The sequence below is a fragment of the Panthera pardus genome, unplaced genomic scaffold, assembly GCF_024362965.1.
Source record: "Panthera pardus isolate Hobbes unplaced genomic scaffold, ASM2436296v1 HiC_scaffold_24, whole genome shotgun sequence".
Taxonomy (NCBI): Eukaryota; Metazoa; Chordata; class Mammalia; order Carnivora; family Felidae; genus Panthera; species Panthera pardus.
In genome coordinates, this window is record NW_026526810.1 from 125,009,667 (window position 1) to 125,028,278 (window position 18,612).

Genomic DNA, 18,612 nt, shown 5'->3' on the forward strand with positions numbered 1-18,612 from the left:
CTGAACGGAGGGAAACTCAGTTTGGTAGACTGTAGGGTAAACTCTGTAACAAGACTATGATCAAAGAAAGCATGAAAAGAAGTTCCTTTTCTCTGAGACTATCAAAACTACATAAATATTTGAGTTTAACGAACCATCCTCAACCTTCCAGATATGAAAAGACTTGGAAGGAAATTATATTTTGCAGTTGTAAACTTATCTCAGCATGCTGGGATTTCCACATTTAAGTTCTATTAATGCTTTTCAATGCCAGCATGAAAACATATACCTTAGACAATCTTCCTCAGTGGTATTTCTTACAGGGAGCTGATTAGACTAAATAAAATAAAGCAGTAAACTAAATAGGCAAACCCTCTGTGGACACACACTGAAAAAGAACGTTCAAGTTGGTTTGTTTACTATTTTCTTCTATCACTGTATCTTAGGAAACCTACTGAGGAATTACAGTACAAACGAGAAAAATAAAGAGCCCTGAGGAATAAGTGATCATTTTTCCTGCGTATATGATTCCAAATAGTTCACTTTAATAGACATTGAAGGACCGTTACTATGCACTCTTAGCTGTAAATCACTTAATCCATTCTTTCTAGTCATCCATTATTTGTGTAAGGTTCGGAACATGCACCAAACAGGTCCTACAAATACAAGAGGTCCATCGTTATTGGTTTTGTGTTTTCATTTACGACATAATTAAGTTATAAATGTTCTCCTAATAGTGTGCGTTTTGGCAAGTCCATCAAATCCTGAGTATCCTCATCTGTAAACAGTTGTAGGATTGAATGGAATGATTGCTAAGAGTCCTTCTAGCTCTGAAATAATACAGCGAACTATGGCGCAAGAGCATGAGGTTAATATAAAAATTGGACTTTTCCTGGGAAAGAAGTTGGCCTTAGAAAGAATCCATGTTGAATCTGTCAGAATTATAAAATGCCTATGTCAATATTTTTCATGTTAAAGAGACAGATTGCTGAGTATTATATTAAGTCAATTTCTGATGAGCAGAATATTGTAGATTAGTTCTGTCCAAGATGAAAATTTTTCAAATGATAAGTATGGTAAGAAATTATTCAAAATCCTTGATATACTTTGTGGACAGTTTGTGCAAATGCGTTTATATTCTGGTTGTGATAGTACTGTATTTTTTGAAAGAACATCTTCTAGTTTTAGCATACAGTTTTATGTAAGATCTCATCTGAGTACCACAACAACTTAATGAGCATAGGTCCGACGGAGATTATATTCTCTTTACAAAAATCAGATGCTAAATGATTTTCTTCAACTAGCGTAGTTACTGGAGTAACAGAGCTGGGACTGGAAACTAGCTCCAAATTCACCCTCTCTTTGTTCCATCACATCGTTTCCCAATGCCACCTGGCTCATGTCAGCGTGACTTTTTTTTTTTTTTAATTTTTTTTTTCAACGTTTTTTATTTATTTTTGGGACAGAGAGAGACAGAGCATGAACGGGGGAGGGGCAGTGAGAGAGGGAGACACAGAATCGGAAACAGGCTCCAGGCTCCGAGCCATCAGCCCAGAGCCTGACGCGGGGCTCGAACTCACGGACCGCGAGATCGTGACCTGGCTGAAGTCGGACGCTTAATCGACTGCGCCACCCAGGCGCCCCATAGCGTGACTTTTTAAGATACATTTAAGGGCCTGGCTCCTGATGGCTCAGCCCATCAGGCGTCCAACGTCTGCTCAGGTCATGGTCTCATAGTTTGTGAGTTCGAGCCCCGCGTTGGGCTCTGTGTTGACAGCTCAGAGCCTGGAGCCTGCTTCGGATTCTGTGTCTCCCTCTCTTTCTCTGCCCTCCCCCGCCTCTCACTCTGTCTCTCTCTTTCTCTCTCTCTCTTTCTCTCAAAAATAAAGATTCAAAAAAAATTTTTTTAAGATACATTTGGAGGTGGCTTTTATGCACAGAAAGGATTATCCAGCGGTTATATTTGTTTTTATAACTAATATTTGACTAAATGAAGTTCTCTAAAAACTTCTGAATTTAAAAATCCTTCAAAATTCAAATCAGAGGTTGGCAGCCTGTAGCCTGTGGGCCAAGTCTGCTTTTGTAAGTAAAGTTTTACTGGAACACAGTCACACATATTCATTTACATGTCGTATATGGTTCCTTCTGTGACAGTGGGCAGAGTTCCAGGGTTGCAGCAGAGACCAGAGGACCCACAAAGCCTGAGCTATTTACCACTGGCCCTTTGCACAAAGTTTGCCAATCACTCTCTCGGATTTAACTTACAAATCTTATATTTAACACTCTTCAGGAGGCCCTTTGGGCATTTTAAACTACCCGTATATACTTGTATGGGATTTCCTTTTCATGTAACTCAGGTGTCTACCTTAACAAATGAAAAACTTCCCAAGTGTTTGCATTATTCTTGTAATTCTAATAAACTATGTAGAATCTTATAAATATAACTCTAGCTATATCTATGTCACATAACTATTACTATAACCTTGTAACTGTGTTGAGTCTTCAGCTCTCTTCAATGTTCCCAAACTTTGTATAAGTGTGCAAAGATTTCAATTTAGAAATCAGAAGCTGAAAGCAGTTATGCTTTTTATTTAGGGTCACAAGACTGACCTCTTTAACCGCAAAGCTAAATTCTCTTGCACAAAAATGAACAGATTCCTTCCTGACCTAAAAGATAAATGTTATAGGCTGGATCCTCTTAAATGGACGCTAAATCACCTCACAGTTAAAATACGACTGGCTGCTCATTAAGGAAACAATGACATCATCCCAAATAGTTTTCGGGGCTTCCCTCCCCAGTGATGGATGCTGCAGAATGATCAATAGCACTGCGGACACCGATTGGACTTTTCTTAGGAACAGTGACGAGACTTACTGAGCCCATTTAGAAGCCCTGACAAGAACCCCATAAATTACAGGTAGGGGGTGACCACACAGTCTATATTGGTTTGCTACGGCCGCCATAACGCAATTCCACAAATTGGGTGACTTGAACGAAAGAAATGAGTTGACTCACATTTCTGGAGGCTGGAAGTCCAACATCATGTTGTTGGTAGGCAAGATTGGTTCCTTCTTTGGGTGAGGGAAGGGTCTGTTCCAGGCCTCCTCCTGTAGCCCCTGGTAGTGGCTGGCAATCTCTGGCATTCTTTGGCTTGTGGAAGCATAACCCTGATTTCTGCCTCCCGCTTCACATGGTGTTCTCCCCGTGAGTCTCTGTGTCCAAACCTCCCCTTTTTTATAACAGTCATATTGGATTAGTGACCACTCTAATGACTTCATGTTAACTAACTGCATCTGTAACAACTCCATTTGCAAATAAGGTCACATTCTGAGGTACGAGGGGTTAGGACTTTGACATATGAATTTGGTGGGGACACAATTCAACCCACGACAGAGACTGGAAAGCTTAAGACACTCTTTCCAGAACTCTCTTGATGTTGGGATGATGGATATAACGTAGGTTCAGTGCTCAGGTAGAATTGGGAAGGCAAAAATGAAGTCGAGGCCCTACTTCTGCTGTCTCTTCTGGAAAGCATGGTCATGGAGGCATTTTGTTTTTCTCTGAGAATTTTCAGAGGACCACTGTGGGCTGGGACTGGTGGTTCCAGGGGAGGATCCTTGACTGTGGTAGCTCTCCAAATGTGGCAGTCTTTCGGACCATGGTCACAAACTACACGGTTCTGAAGGAAGCAACATACACTGTGCTTGAGTGTCTGATCCACTTACCAAGTAAGCTGTAGGGCTGTCAGCTTGGAGAGGAAATGAGAGCGACACCTCAAGCTGAACCAATGCAAGCACTTCTGCAATTTGGGTCTTATGATCCAGAAGACCTAATGGTATGCAAAGCATTTGTGACAGGTGAGGGTGTGGTGAGCCCTAGTAGGCAATTCACCACAGAGGAGTTTAATAAAGCCACATCCTCTTTGATGAGGAACATTTTTTTTTGCTGTTTAAGAAACAGCTCCCAGGGGCGCCTGGGTGGCTCTGTCGGTTGAGCGTCAGACTTCGGCTCAGGTCATGATCTCACGGTCCGTGAGTTCGAGCCCCGCGTCGGGCTCTGTGCTGACAGCTCAGAGCCTGGAGCCTGTTTCAGATTCTGTGTCTCCCTCTCTCTGTGCCCCTCCCCTGTTCACGCTCTGTCTCTGTCTCAAAACTAAATAAACGTTAAAAAAAAGAAAGAAAGAAAGAAAGAAAGAGCTTCCAGCTTGCTGAATGCTTGACAATGAAAAACCAAGTGATCTTGTGACCAGTCTCCCCATCAGGAACGGGGAGACATGGATCCCCTCGTCCACCGAGTTGGCGTAAGTAGAGGAGGTGTGCTCTATAGCATATTGGGCCTCGGCAGGTTGTGATGGCCCCAGGTGCACGAGCAGATGATTCCCATTCCCCTAGCATCACCCCTGGTACCCGTCACCTTCAACACACATGCATACCCTCAGGGAAATTCCCTAGAACACATTTTTTTTTTTTTTGAAGGGAAAGAGATAAAGAAAATTGAGCCCAGTTCATGGATGGTTCCGCATAATATGCCAGCCCCATTGATAGTGGGTTTCCCCAGCATTACTCCAGACTCACTAGCAGGTGGGGAACAGCAACGTTCCCAATGGTTAGAACTTTAAAATGATTTGTCCGGTGTTCAGCTTGTGTGGAAAGAGAGATATCAAAAGTATGGGTCCGTATGACCAGACGCTTAGGGACTTGGAAAAAGGAACAGGTGATTGGTTTCATGGTGAATTTCCTTAGGAATAGGTACGTGCATAGATCCCCCTCCTATAGACCAGGGTGTGATGCATCCCATCGGTTTGCTCACAAAAGAGCAGCACTGCATCAGGGAATCTAGACAATAAGGTGGACAAGATGCTTTAGTCAATGGATGTGAGTCAGCTGCTTTCCTCAACCACCCCAGAATGCCCACAAAGCATCCATGGTAGCAGGAATGGGGGTGGAACCTGGGCTCAAACACCATGCATGGATTCGCCAAACATGTTATTCATTCTCATGACATTCCACACAATGTTATTTCTGACCCAGAAACTCATTTTATAGGCGGATTTTTAAAAAGCAGGTGCTGACCTCCATGGGACTCGCTGACCTTACTCTGTGCCCATCAGGCAGAGGGCTGCCATACGGGAGGAGGAGTGGCCCGCTGGAGACAGCTGAGCCACATCGTGCAAGGTACTTTCCTTCAGCATGTGGTATATGTTCCAAACCAGCCACTTTTATGTGGTGGTGTTTCTCCCATCAGCGGATCTTACAGATCTGGAAACCGAGGGACAGAAATAGGGAAAGCCACCTCTCACGGTCGAGCCTGATGGTATAGGCAAATGTTTATTTATGTGTCTGTGACTTTAAGTTGTTGTTTCGAGATTTGTGGACTCTTCCATTCAGGAACACACGATTCCACCGGACTGTAAGTTAAGACTTTCACCTGGTCACTGGGTTTCTCACGATCGCTGGGTTTCCGACAATCAAGGACAATAAAGGTTGCTGCTAAACAGTGAAAGCCAGTAGATTCTCTGGAGTAGCCCCTGGTACTGCCACATCCAGTGGCAAAAGGTAGAGAAGACGTCAGCAAATCTAGAACCTCAGATACCTCCAGCGCGAAGGTTTAGGTCCTGCAAGCAGGCCAAGAAGTCTGGCCCACTGAGCAAACCTGCTGGGAGCAAAGACCGCATGCAATGCGTTGTAGAGGAAGGAAGTTATAAATACCGACTGTGGACTTGTGACCATGAACAGAAATGACTGTCGAGGCTGTCATTTTTTCCCTTGCGGTTTCTGTGCCATTTACATATATTAGCCACCTTCCTTTTTATTCCCTCCCCTTTGCCTTTAATGTTTAACGAAGGGTCTTGCAGGGCATGATTAATTTTACAAGCCAGCCCGTAGGTTGTGGGACATCAAGACTGGACTGTGACTAAGCTAGAGGGAAAATGAACATGACCCAGGGATGGACGCAGAGAAGAGTCGTTCTCCCTTTGGGGAGAAGACAAGTGCATTTGTACGTTAGGGAAGACCGGATGTTACTGCTATCATTTGGAAGCTTACGTTTCGAAGAAGAATCTATATGGACATTTAACCACCAAACGGGTGGCCCATAGTGGACACGGTAGATTAGAGCTCAGCAGCCATTCCATCCTCTTTATCTTATTCCTTCCTTTACTGCAGAGATGGGAACACCACAGGCTCACGTTTCAGACTTCCTGGAAGCAAAATTCAGGCTATAACTTAGGTTCTCACCGCGTGCTAGTGTGATTCCAGGTTCGATGTGGGGTTCCACTATTTCTGCTGGCGAGTGAGGCCAAAGAGCCACGGAGTGCTTCTTCCGCAGGGTTCATGCAGGTGTCGGTGTGGGGTCACTGGCCTCGCAGGTGTCAAAGGAGGGCCTCTGTTTTGTCGGTGCAGGTTCCGTGAGGCACCATGGCTCTGGAGCCGGCAGCCCCAGTGGAGACTTCCCGTTGTGGGGGTGTCCTGATGGTGGCAGACGCCTGATCATGGCTGACGTGTGTGGCTCCCCACACAGCAGCTGCGGGGGCAACTTCACAAGTCGGCGGGCGGCTTCCTGATGCACAAGAGCTTCCGCCACGGCCCAGATCCGTGTGGGGAGTCGCTCCTGAAGCTCAGCCTAGAGTGTTTTCCTCAATCCTAACACCAAGTCTGGAAGCCATTTATCACCCTATAAGAAATTTCTTTCTGCTTAGACTCTCTAGACTGGATTCTGATGTCTGCCGGGGAGACATGAGCGATTAAAAAAAAAAAAATCTTCCCATCCGGGTCTTAAGTCTTTAGCAGGTGTCAGAATACCCCACTTTTTCATATTTTTCCTATATGGTAGGTCTCACAGTCTTAACATAGATTTAAAAACCCTCTCTCAGGGTGTCGTCTGATGGTGTTGTGACTAATTTTATCAACATCATTCTACTGTTGGCTCTATTTTTCATTCTACTTTATCACCTTAGGAGCCCCAGGAGCCCACACTGTGCTTTAGCTTTTTGGGGATAACCCTGTGGGCCCCCCTCCAGCCGCTGATTCATGCTCTGGACTTTCCCCTTCTCCTTGTACCCCTCCCCTCCTTTGTCGAAATGTCTGTTTCAGGTCCTGTCCGAATACCGTCTATCCATGGAGAGTTTAATAAACTAATTTAGGCTAAGTTCATTGGTGACAGTGGAAACGGTATTTTTATATTGATAATAATAACGATGGTGATATCCACTGCTGACATGTATGAAGCATTGACGACATGCCAAGAACTTCACAAGAATTACGCCTTTAATTCTTAAAAGTCCCCAAACCTAACAGAGCTCATAAGTGTTAGAACTAGGACTAGAGTCTGGGCCTGGGTTCAGAGTCTTGTCTGCTAACTACCACGCTATATGGCCTCTTTAAATCCAAAGGAATGGGGGCACCTGGGTGGCTCAGTCAGTTGAGCGACCAACTTCAGCTCAGGTCACGATCTCACGGTTCGTGCGTTCGAGCTCCGCATCGGGCTCTGTGCTGACAGCTCAGAGCCTGGAGCCTGCTTCGGATTCTGTGTCTCCCTCTCTCTCTGCCCCTAACCCACTCGCATTCTGTCTCTGTCTCTCTCAGAAATAAAAAAAAATTTAAATCCAAAGGAATGATTTGAGAATATTAGGTGGCCTTGTGGCATGATGGGAAGAAATACTTTTATGGGGGAATCTTCTAGCAACAGAAGCATTAATATTTTACTGAGATCAGGAGAGCTAAACATAAGACATGAAGCACTAAACAAGAACATTCCACATTTTTGTGGTAACATAGTCATTTCTGTAGTAACAAGATAAGCATTTTGGTTTATTCTATTGCATAAGAAATGAAACTGGAAAACATGAATATTTAAAGAAGGATAAAGGTACATAGGTAACTGAGCAAAAGTAGAGGAATCTGGAAAAATGCAGAAAGGTTAGTTTATTCGTATGATAAAATATTTCACTAAGGAGTCCATATTATGATAAGCCTTTGAAAGATTAAAGTAGTGTAGATAAACCAGTAAATCGAGTTTAATGCGGGATTAGATAAGACGCTGGTGGTCAGTAATAACGATTAGATGTGCAAAGCTTAAGGTCACTGATTATTTGGAAAAGTGGAAAAGGTGAACATGCAAAAATGGATGTGGTGTTTGATAAGACAGGTACCCCCGTTTTCCAAAAGTTTGCATTAGGCCACTTCACTTTTGCAAAAGACCTACCTTAGTACCTGTCTCTGCTAACTGAAAGAAATCTGGAGAGGATTTTCGGTTTTACCAACGGAGTAAAAAAAAAAAAAAAAAAGTGACAATACTGTCGAGTGTTTTGCTGCAAACTGTCATACGGGCAGTGTGCACCCCACGCCGCGAGAGGGGCCCCGCCAAGCTCTTTCCCCTTCAATCGTGTTCAGCATGTCAGCAGCAAGCCGTCATAGCTTTGACCTGTGTCTGAGCATTTGTACTTTATCTCCATTTATTTTGTGCATCCGTTAGCAAGATGTGTCCTAAGTCATCAGAAAAGCCTGAAGGAGTTTATTTTGGGGATCTGGGAACATTCAAAAAATTTCCTATATAAATTAGTGGAAATTCCTTCTTCACTTTATGCCATTTGGGCCTACAAAAGATTTCATATAAACGCTCTACTTTGGAATACCCAGAGAAACCTGTATTTGGTTCCCGAGGAAACAGTAACCATAAAAGAAAAGGGAGAAACCTTGTGAAATGGGAAACTGACTGGAATGGTTGTATGGAGATCATTTCCACATTAGCAAATAATGGGAAAAACATAGTGAGGTTCTTAAAATTCAAATGTTATTAATAGAGTAGGGCATGTAATAAATCCTATGGGCTCCTCTGGTGTCTACTTAACCCTCCAAAGTGGTTAATGAAGTCTCAAGAGTGAAGCTTGGGCTAACTCGTGTGTTACCAGACCTCTATCCGCAGAGAACAACCAACCAATTAAATGGCTAATCTGGTCAGTTCTATTTGCCACACCAGGCATATGTGGACCTTTATCAATATCTTGCAATCAAATTGGTCTGGGCTCATACTGATGAATAACCTCTGTGTAAAAAACTTTAAGACAGTGAATGAATAATCAGACACTATGAAAATTACCAATAAAGATGTTTGCAAAGGCTAATATTTCCCAATTCATTGTTATCGTTTCTGCTGTTGTAACATTGAGAACTACCAAATCTGAAGCGGATAATCTTAGCAATTTGCCTTATGCACAAAAAAGTCATTAGGTACACGTAGCTCTATAGGTTCTTTCTTTTCCCCCAATAGTGCTAACACGAAACTATTATTTTCAGATCCTTGACTTGGCTTTCAGAATTTACCCTCTACTCTCCAACATGCAAATTAAAGGTTCTGTTTTGATTCTAGGAAAAAGTCATCTAGGAGTGAAAGAGAGAGAGAGAAAGAGATAAATGATAGGAGCACTTGCCCAACCACAATCACATTTTCAAACTACAAATATGTGAAAGTGATTTTCTAAGAGATTTAATACTCTGACAAAGAAGAAGTTCCAAGTGAATGATCCTTTGGAGTGGAAAAAGGTTAGCTGGGAACACGCTTGTGAAACACACTGTGGAAGATTCTCATTATGGTCGTTCTTGCCTCCAGGTTCAAGTGTTGCTCAATCAGCAAGGTGCTCGATTCACAGTGATTGCTGCGCACTTCCTCGCTGATCAAGAAAATGCATAATCTCAGCCTAGACACATTTACCAGAGAAATGAATATAAGAAACAGGATTTTGATTTAAATTTTCCAGTTGCAGCAGATCGAGAAAAATATATATGCAAGAGAAGATTCCACTTGCAAAGCCCTGATTCAAGTAAGTCCAAAGAGAATGTATCTCTATGTTCCTAACGCTGTCTTACCATTAGAGAGCAAGGGTTTCTTGCTCGGAGCCCTTGTCAATTTGATTAAACTCACAGACACGTGACTGACTCCGCCTCTGTTAAAAATACTCTCAAGCCAGAGAATGAGAACCGTGTGGCTTTGTCTTTGTGAGTGGGTCCTTTAGCAGAGCAATCATAACACTAGCTAGAGGGGTGTATGTTTAAATTTAATATCCCACAACTGAATTCTCCAAACGCAGCTCATTGCGGAGAGGGATTTAGAAGAATGCAAATTCAAGTCCAGAATCCAGAATACCCTTCCAGGCATGGACGTTTAGCTTAAAATGGCCCTCGAGAAATATGATACTTATTTCCAGTGTTGTTTTAAAAGGCTGATTTTGGAAGCCGCTCCTTTTCTGCGTATTGTTTCCAAGATTAAAGAAGCTCCTTCAGGTGAAAGACTAGAGGGAAACGGTTGAGACGTTAGCGCGCGTGTGTGTGTACCTCTCTGGCGTAGGTGAGAAAAAAGGTTCGAGATTCCAAACCCAATTCACTCGGCCTAGACCCGACCCGCGTGACCAACTCCGTCCCCACGAGACAAACTGGAAAGCGTCCGGGCCGCTGAACGGCTCAGTCGGCCGGGATGTGAGCCAGAGCCAACAGGCGCTGCGGCCCCGCCACGTTTGGAGGCGGCTCGGGGGGCCCCCGCGGCTCCCAGCGAGCCCGGGGTTTGGGCCCCGCAGGAACGCGAGCGAGGCGGGGACGCCGCCCGGCCGGCCGCCCACCGGGGGCCCGGAGCCCGCGCTTCCCGCAGGCGCCGCGGGCGTGGGGCGCGGCGGCCGCGCTGCCATGGCAACGGCGGCCGGTCCCCGCTTCCGGGCGCCGGCGCGCCAGGCCGGGCGGGATGGGGCGGGGCGGGCGTTGCTAGGAAACGGGCTGTGGGAGTCCGCCTCCGCGGCGCGGTCGCCGGGCTTCCACACTTCGCCTAGTCCGGCGCTGCAGAGAAGCAGGTGGGGGAGGGTCGGGAGCGGCCGCGGCGGAGCCACGTGCTGGCCCAGGGTCTCAGGGCCTCTCTCCTTCCAGGCCGGCCCTTCCGGCCGAGACGATGGCCCCTTTCCCGATGGCTTACAAGTACTGTGCCCCGTGCCTCGGAGGAAAAAAAATGAACGAAAACACTTGGGCATTGCCAACCCCACCCCCACCCCCACCCCCCAGACTGGCTCCGTGGGGACAGTCAGGTCCCCAGACTGCGCTGAGGGCTCTTGACCCACCCTTCTCCCCTCTCCAAAGGGAACCATTCCTCGAGCTTTACTATGCAAAGCCGAGCATTTTGCATACATTAACTCATTTTCAATCCCGTCTAGTAGGAGCTAGTGACTTCATTTCAACATGAATAAAATGTGGCCAAGGTCGTACAGCTGGTTGGGGTGGAGCCAGGATTTGAAGTCCAGTCTTGCTCAACTTCAAGGTCCTTGCTTTACTGGAATGCTCAAGTGTTCGCCCTCAGCTGCGTCCTCCCTTTGGCTCTCCACACACATGCACCACCCCAGCTGGGGCACGGTGCCTGGAAGTGGTCAGACAAGAGGACTGAAGAACATCAAGTCAAGGTTGAGATTACCACCCCTCCCCCCCCCCCCAAAACCTTGATACATCACTGATAATTTACAGATGCCCCTGTCTGTAATGTATATCACAGTCACCAGTTAGGAGCTTCAGATTCTTCCCAAAGGGAGAAAATCTAAGAGAGATTTGCCAAAACCAGTGTTGACTCCCAGCAGATATCCCATGCTGGGCTAGGTACGTGGGAGATTAAAAGATTTTTGTCTCCCGAAACCGTGTCTGTCCACAAAGAATTTATATTCTGTCAGGGAAGTGGCTTGGGTTGCCAAGGGTCGTGTGCAAGCAACTTATTAGGAAGTGCTTTCAGGAGAAACTAGTAAGGGACAAAGGGAAGCAGAACGGGGCAGGAGAAGAAGTCAAGCAAGGGAGCTATTTAAGGTCAAGATCCAGCCTCACTCAGCTTGATCCAAAGGGAGCTCTGGAGCCCAAATTACATAGTGGGTTGATCCCACTTTGATGCAAGGGAGCTGGGTTTTTTATACCGGTGCACCAGTCAGTCACTGGCTACAGGCCTTCCTGGAGGGTATGAACCAGCACTTCCTGTTCTGAATGACTCTGGGTGAAGGGGCTCCTGTAATAAACTAAGGGATGGTAGTTCTTGGAAGGAGGTGGGAGGTGGGAATCATCAGGAGAGAAGTACCCAAAGGCTTGGGGATAGGTACAGTGAACCAGTAAAGGGGATGCTCTAGTGAATGTTCTAGTGAATGCTTTTGGTACATTGCCCAGAGTCCACCCTTTGCACCACTCAGACTGATGTGCTCCTCACATTAAGTCTAGTCTAGTTTGTCACAGCTTTTTCAAGATTCTAACTGATCATGGAGCTAAGAGGACAAATCACAGCCCTTGGGGCTATAGCTGGTGCCTTGATTATAGTGAATATCCGTCCTTTTTTCTCTATGATCCATTCTAGATTCCCCTCATCCTCAACTAGCCCTCTGCCAGGCTAGGTGGCTTGCCTGGTAGGGTGGCCCAAATCTTCATCCTTGAGGGGTCTGAGCTCCTTGCCACCATATCTTTATCAGGCAGTGGCTCCTGCAATGATCTGTTTTCAGTTAACACGGGGTGTGGGAGCAGCAAGAGAGACGCCAGTGGATCAGCTGAGGTGTTCTCCCTCTGGGAACTAGAACTTCTAGACCCAATGCCCTAGAGTGATGAGGACGGGAAGGATGCATTGCCCAAAAAGGTCACTGAGAGTGAGAGTGAGCCGGACGCCTCCTCTTTCCACCCCTTGGTTTCCAGACCCACGTATTCAACTCACTGGAGACACAAAGCAAAATAATGGCTCTCAGTGTAAGGTATATACTGCATTCTGAATGAATGCCCAACCTCACAGAGTATCATTTCGAAGTTAGTGCCTACTTATGCCTTCAAAATGGGGTTACAATCGGGGTGCCTGGGTGGCTCAGTCGGTTAAACGTCCAACTTCGGCTCAGGTCAAGATCTCGCAGTCCGTGAGTTCAAGCCCCGCGTCGGGCTCCGGGCTGATGGCTCAGAGCCTGGAGCCTGCTTCCGATTCTGTGTCTCCCTCTCTCTCTGCCCCTCCCCTGTTCATGCTCTGTCTCTTGCTGTCTCAAAAATAAATAAAACGTTAAAAAAAAATTAAAAAAAAAAAGAACAAGAATAATATTAAAAAAAAAAAATGGGGTTACAATCTATCACGCTAGAAGCTTCCGAATGGCGTATCGTGGATCGGCGGTGTCACAGACATGTGCCCATGATCGTACCCCCTTTGCCAAAAAAATGGGCAGAAAATTTTAGGGGATCCCGTGTCAGTAAATAAGACATTCCGACTCTTCACGTGGCGGGTCTTGCCAAGGCACTGCGGGTAGGACAGGTGAATTCACACACCAATTTATACCGATCCCAGTCAGAACAAAATGCTGCCGTTTCCAGGGTGAAAGGCATCCTACGTAGTTAACTTGCCACCGTGTCTCAGGTTGGTGTCCTGAAGGAAGAGCGCCAGCCTGGGGACACAGAGTCAGTCTCTGTTCTCACAGATCAAACGTTCCCAGTGGCAGGCCCTGCATCAGCTTTGGTGATAAGGAGCCCGTGTTTTTTTGACTCATGCAGCAAGTCTGTCTCTCTAGCTAGTACCTCCATAGGCCTGTGTCTATTGCACAAGGAGCTACAGTAGCTACGGACAAAGGCTGGCTGACATTTACCGGGTGAGTCACTTTGCCCACCCGGTTGCTTAAGGCCTCTTCTGCCACGGACGCCCTCCGGGAGGTACCGGTGTTCGATACCAAGATCTTCACTACTACTGGTCCTTCTCCCTCAAACCTCCTGGTCCCCATCTTCCAATGACGCTTCTTCCGGTCCCAGGACCAAACCAGCGGAGTCATCTGCTACGCCTCTAAACCCATCTCCTTCCCTTAGGCCACCTCTCTCTTCATACAACTTGGGTCACCAGGCGCAGTGTCCAAAGCTGGGCGTCTTGCAAACTAGCCTCACTGGTCTCTCCAGAGCCCCCCGTCGGTGGGGCTATAGGACAGCAACTGTCCATTTTCCATGTGCACCGAGGTACTGAGTCGGACTATTTAGGAGCCCAATTCCACCCAATTCCATGGTCCTTATAATTGTTATTTTCTCTGTTTTTCTTGAAAGCGAGAGATATCGCACCGTCAGTGCGCCCCCCCCCCCATCTGTATCCCGTCACAATTTACCAAGAGTGGAAGTCTCAGTAACTGCCATGGTACAAAGATACAGAATGCCACAATTAATATGAGGTACAAATTTTTTTTTTGCTTTTTTTCACGTTTATTTATTTTGAGAGAGAGCGAGAGAGCAAGCATGAGCGAGGGAGGGGCAGAGAGAGGGAGAGAGAGAATCCCAAGCACAGAGCCCTACGTGGGACTCGATCTCACAAACCATGAGACCATGACCTGAGCCAAAATCAAGAGTCGGATGCTTAACTGACTGAGCCACCCAGGAATCCCGCCCCCCCTTTTTGTTTGACTTCTTTGATGCTTTATCATACAGTACTAATTAAAGTTTGGTTTGTATATATGTCCTTAAATTTAAGTAAAATGAGATATTATCATATGCAATTTTCTTTTGTGTAAAATATGTTGAATTTCTAACAAATAAAAAAAAATACAGAATGCCTCCTACCACTGGGCATGGGATCCCCATTTTCCTCTTGCTGGCGAATGAGCTGCACCTAGAATCCTAAGAGTCAGCTTCCTGGGACTTGTGGTGCCAGATGTCTTAGGCAGGCTCCCCAGATGCAGAACCCAAAGAGAGGATTTGTGTGCAAGTAATTAAGCAATTTACCCCAGGAGAAATTGTAAGGGGGTAGGAAAAGCAGAACAGGGAACAAAAATTAGCCAGGCATGGTTGTGATTTCAAATAAAGTTCCAGACTCAGTCTTAACCCTCAAGGGGCTTTTGAGAGTAAATTACCAAGTGGAGTTTATCTTACCAAAAACTAAGGGATCCAGGTTTTTATATGTCTGTACCAGTCAGTCAGTAGCCACAGGACCCCATGGGCATTTGTAAGTTCCCAGGCTCTCTGGGTTCTGGAGTCGTCTGAGTACCGTGGTTCCAGGGTACCACGGGTTAGCTCTCTATAGAAAGTTACAGGTACGAACTTTTTGGAGCAAAGCTTATAGAAACTAGGGGCTGGCTATGCTGAACCAACAAGGAGGATTTGAGAGAGTCTAGACAGAGAACCACAACTGCTAAAGAAACAAAGATTCATATATGAACAAGTGACTTAAAGCTTCTGGTTGCTGACAAGACGATAAATTAAGCCGAGCTTCTTTCTGCCTCCAACCAGAATGGAACTCTGGAGACACCACTGGGGAGATATGGAGAGGCTGGGTTTCCATTTGTGTGTTGATGGAGGGCACAGTGCATGCCTTAGAGCCTCAGGAAGATGAGTGCTAAAGAGAGTTTTGCTTCCCTCACTGCCCCGAGCAGATCGTTACCTGCCGTGATTAGGTTATATCAAATCGGTGACTTCCATCTTGCTGGTAGACTCTCTCTCTATCATGTCTTTGAATCACATGTTTTCATGGCCAGGAACTGAGGGCGTCCTCCGGCCAATAGCCAGAAAGGAACTGAGGCCCTCAGCCCAACAACCCTCAAGGAACTGAACTCTGCCACCATGCATTACAAAGAGGATCGTTTCCTGCTTGAACCTTCACAGGAGAACCCAGCCCTGGCCACTACTTTGATTGCAGCCTGTGAGAGAGCCTGAAGAGAGGACCCAACTAAGCCATGTATAGATCCCTGACCCCTGGGAACTGTGCCATAACAAACGTATGTTGGTTTAAGCCACTAAGTTTGGGGCAATTTGTCGCACAGCAATACACTATATGAGCATTCTGCAGCTGGCCGGTAGGCTTGGGCACATCTGTCCTGTGGACGGCTATCTGTGTGCAGGTTTTATCTACCTGCTAGAATGCGATGCCCGCTTTTGGGTCCCCTACAGCAGCTAGGGTTTGCCCTGCACACAGTAGGCTCACGGCAAATGCGTCCTAGGCAGGAACGACAATAACAAATATTGCTACGACAATAACAAAAACTGCCTGGGCTCTTGCTACGTGCCAGGCCTTGTTCTAGGCACTTTACAAATCTTCGTTTATGTAATCCCCACGGCAATCGTATTCGTTAGGCTCTGTTAGGATTGCCACTGCAGCTGAGGAAAATGAGTCTCGGGGAGAACACATAACTCACCAAGGCCTGACACTTGTGAGTGGCACGGCTGGGGTCCTCTGGCTCCAGAGCCCCACATTGCCTCTCAGAACTGGGAAGAGAAGGAGCTCAGTGCCACGCAAACACTGTCCTTTTCTGAAGCACCATAGAACATTCTACCTCCTCGGCCACTTGTCAACGGTTGGAGGGCAGGAATGTATCTTAGCCGATGTGAAATCCCACCTTGAATGTTTAAAACATAGCTACAATAGGAGCCTTAAAAAGCTGGTCGAATGAGTAAGTGAATGAAAGAAGGAATGAATGAGAGGCCTTTGAATAGCATGTGGAGACAAAAAAAAAAAAAAAAGACATATAGAATGCTCTGTTTCTGGACGTTACAACAGCAGACTCACACATCTCTCACCAACACATTTCTGTATCGCTGCTGTCAATATTAGCCCTTCTGGGTGCTTATTGGATAGCACGAGCTAGGAAATATGGTGTGTTTTTCTTGACTTGGAATTGAGAGCAGAAATCATTCATAAGAGGTAAGTGAAGCGGAAGGCAGCTATTGTCCCTAATAAGTGCGTCTATTTCTTATTGGTCTGACTACACATGCACGCACAGAGAAGCCTGGATTATATCTAATTCCGTATTTGTAGCTGTTTATTACCTGCAGGGATAAGTGAGGTTATATAGTGGGCTAGTTCAAAGAATGTGCTTGCTCGTATATGCAAATACGGCTAAATCGCTTAAAATCACAAGTTGCTTACCACCCTCAGCCGAGGGAATTTGGTTGGAAATGTTCAAACATCACCCGTCATTAGGCCTGCCTGCTACAAGCACGGGAAATGAAAGACGGTGTCTTTCAAGGCCACGGACCTTAGCCACGCGATGATTTCAAAGTAAGGAAAGCAGCTAACGTCTTCCGTCATTTTTCATTGTTTTCAGGGACTAGAGTCAGAATAAGAGATTATTTATGACCAGTTTCGATGATGAAGTTGCTTTGGTTTCTTCTAACACAGACCAAATGTGTCTGGGAGAATTCCAGCAACTATACGTGGCCGTCTTTTACCCAATAAAAGTGGACTCCGACATTGTAGGTGGTACTTTTGCTCCCTGATAAGGCTGGTGCGACGTAGCTTTATTTCCATAGCGTTTCCTTTTGCCTTTCTCCTCTCTTCAACTGCCATCCTGGCCGTGCCACACAAATCTTGTTGATTACATGTGCTGAAAACTTTTCACTGCCTCTGTAGGTCCCTCGAACGATCCAAGGCCTGAAACCCAAGGCCTCTATCATCCATTTCCTAGTCCTCTGACTGACTTCAGCTCAAAGTTTTCCCTGCCCTCCAGCCTCCATATTCCTACACTTGTGCACTTTTCTGTTTCTCAGATTTTCTATGACCTCCAAAGGCCTTGACCTTGGCACGTGTGGCTCCCGTTGTATTGTTTGCCTTCCTTTCCCTCCCGCCAGCCCTGACCCACGAAGACATTGCCTGTGTCTGAAGCATTGTCTCAGCTAAAGCTGGCACTTTCCTCAGGGCTGCTATGTTCCCAGTGGACACCTTAACCAAGGTGCCACTTCCTGAGCACTGCCCCACTCTCCTGCTGGACAGCCAGCTCCAAGAAGGCGGTGGGGGGGACTCTCCGATTCCTCTCTGGCGTCTCAGCACCCAGCCCAGGGGCCTGGTTTGTGGAAGAAATGAGAAACACATAAAATAAAAATCCGTTGAATGAATCCTTCTCTCCTGTTAACCTTCGTTTCTCCACTCTGGGCGGATCCAAATCGCAATTTGTACAGTTTGTAAATTTCATTCGCCGTGAATGACAGTTTAAGTAAAATAAAAGCTGTTGGCACAATGGAAAATGTCCTCAAAATAAATTAACTTTTGCAATTTATATCACATGTAATTCATTGCTATAATTTAAAGCAAAACTTTGAGATCGTCCTTATTCCAAGTCAATCGATTTTCTTTCTTTTTTTTGAAGTTTATTTATTTATTTATTTTGAGAGAGAGAGAGAGAGAGAGAGAGCAGGGGAGGGGCAAAGAGAGAGGAAAAGAGAGAGGATCCCAAGCGGATTCCACAAGGTCAGCGCAGAGCCTGATGTGGGCCTCGAATTCACGAACCAGGAGATCGCCATCTGAGCTGAAGTCAAGAGTCAGACGCTTAAGTGAGTGGTGCAGGCGCCCAAGTCCATCGATTTTCAATTCTTACAGACCCTTGTCATTATACGGGAGTAACGGGCTCAGTGATGTTACCCTTCACCCTGTTTTGCAACTTTGCTTAGAAAGTGTGATGTGCATTTTTTTCTGCTGGCATAATAACACAAGGCAGGGTAGATATCGTGAGATTTGCTCCTTGCAGTGCTAGTACAGGACAGAAAAATAGCTAAGAGGATCTAAAGAACTCTTCTAACATACAGTATTTAAGAGCCGAAATGATATTCATTTAGAACAGTTCTCTCCGTGCGGTTTACACGATTGCTTTTGTTGCCTCCGCAGCTGTTACCAGCGGTAATAACAGTCTGACCGAAGAGAAGAGACGAGAT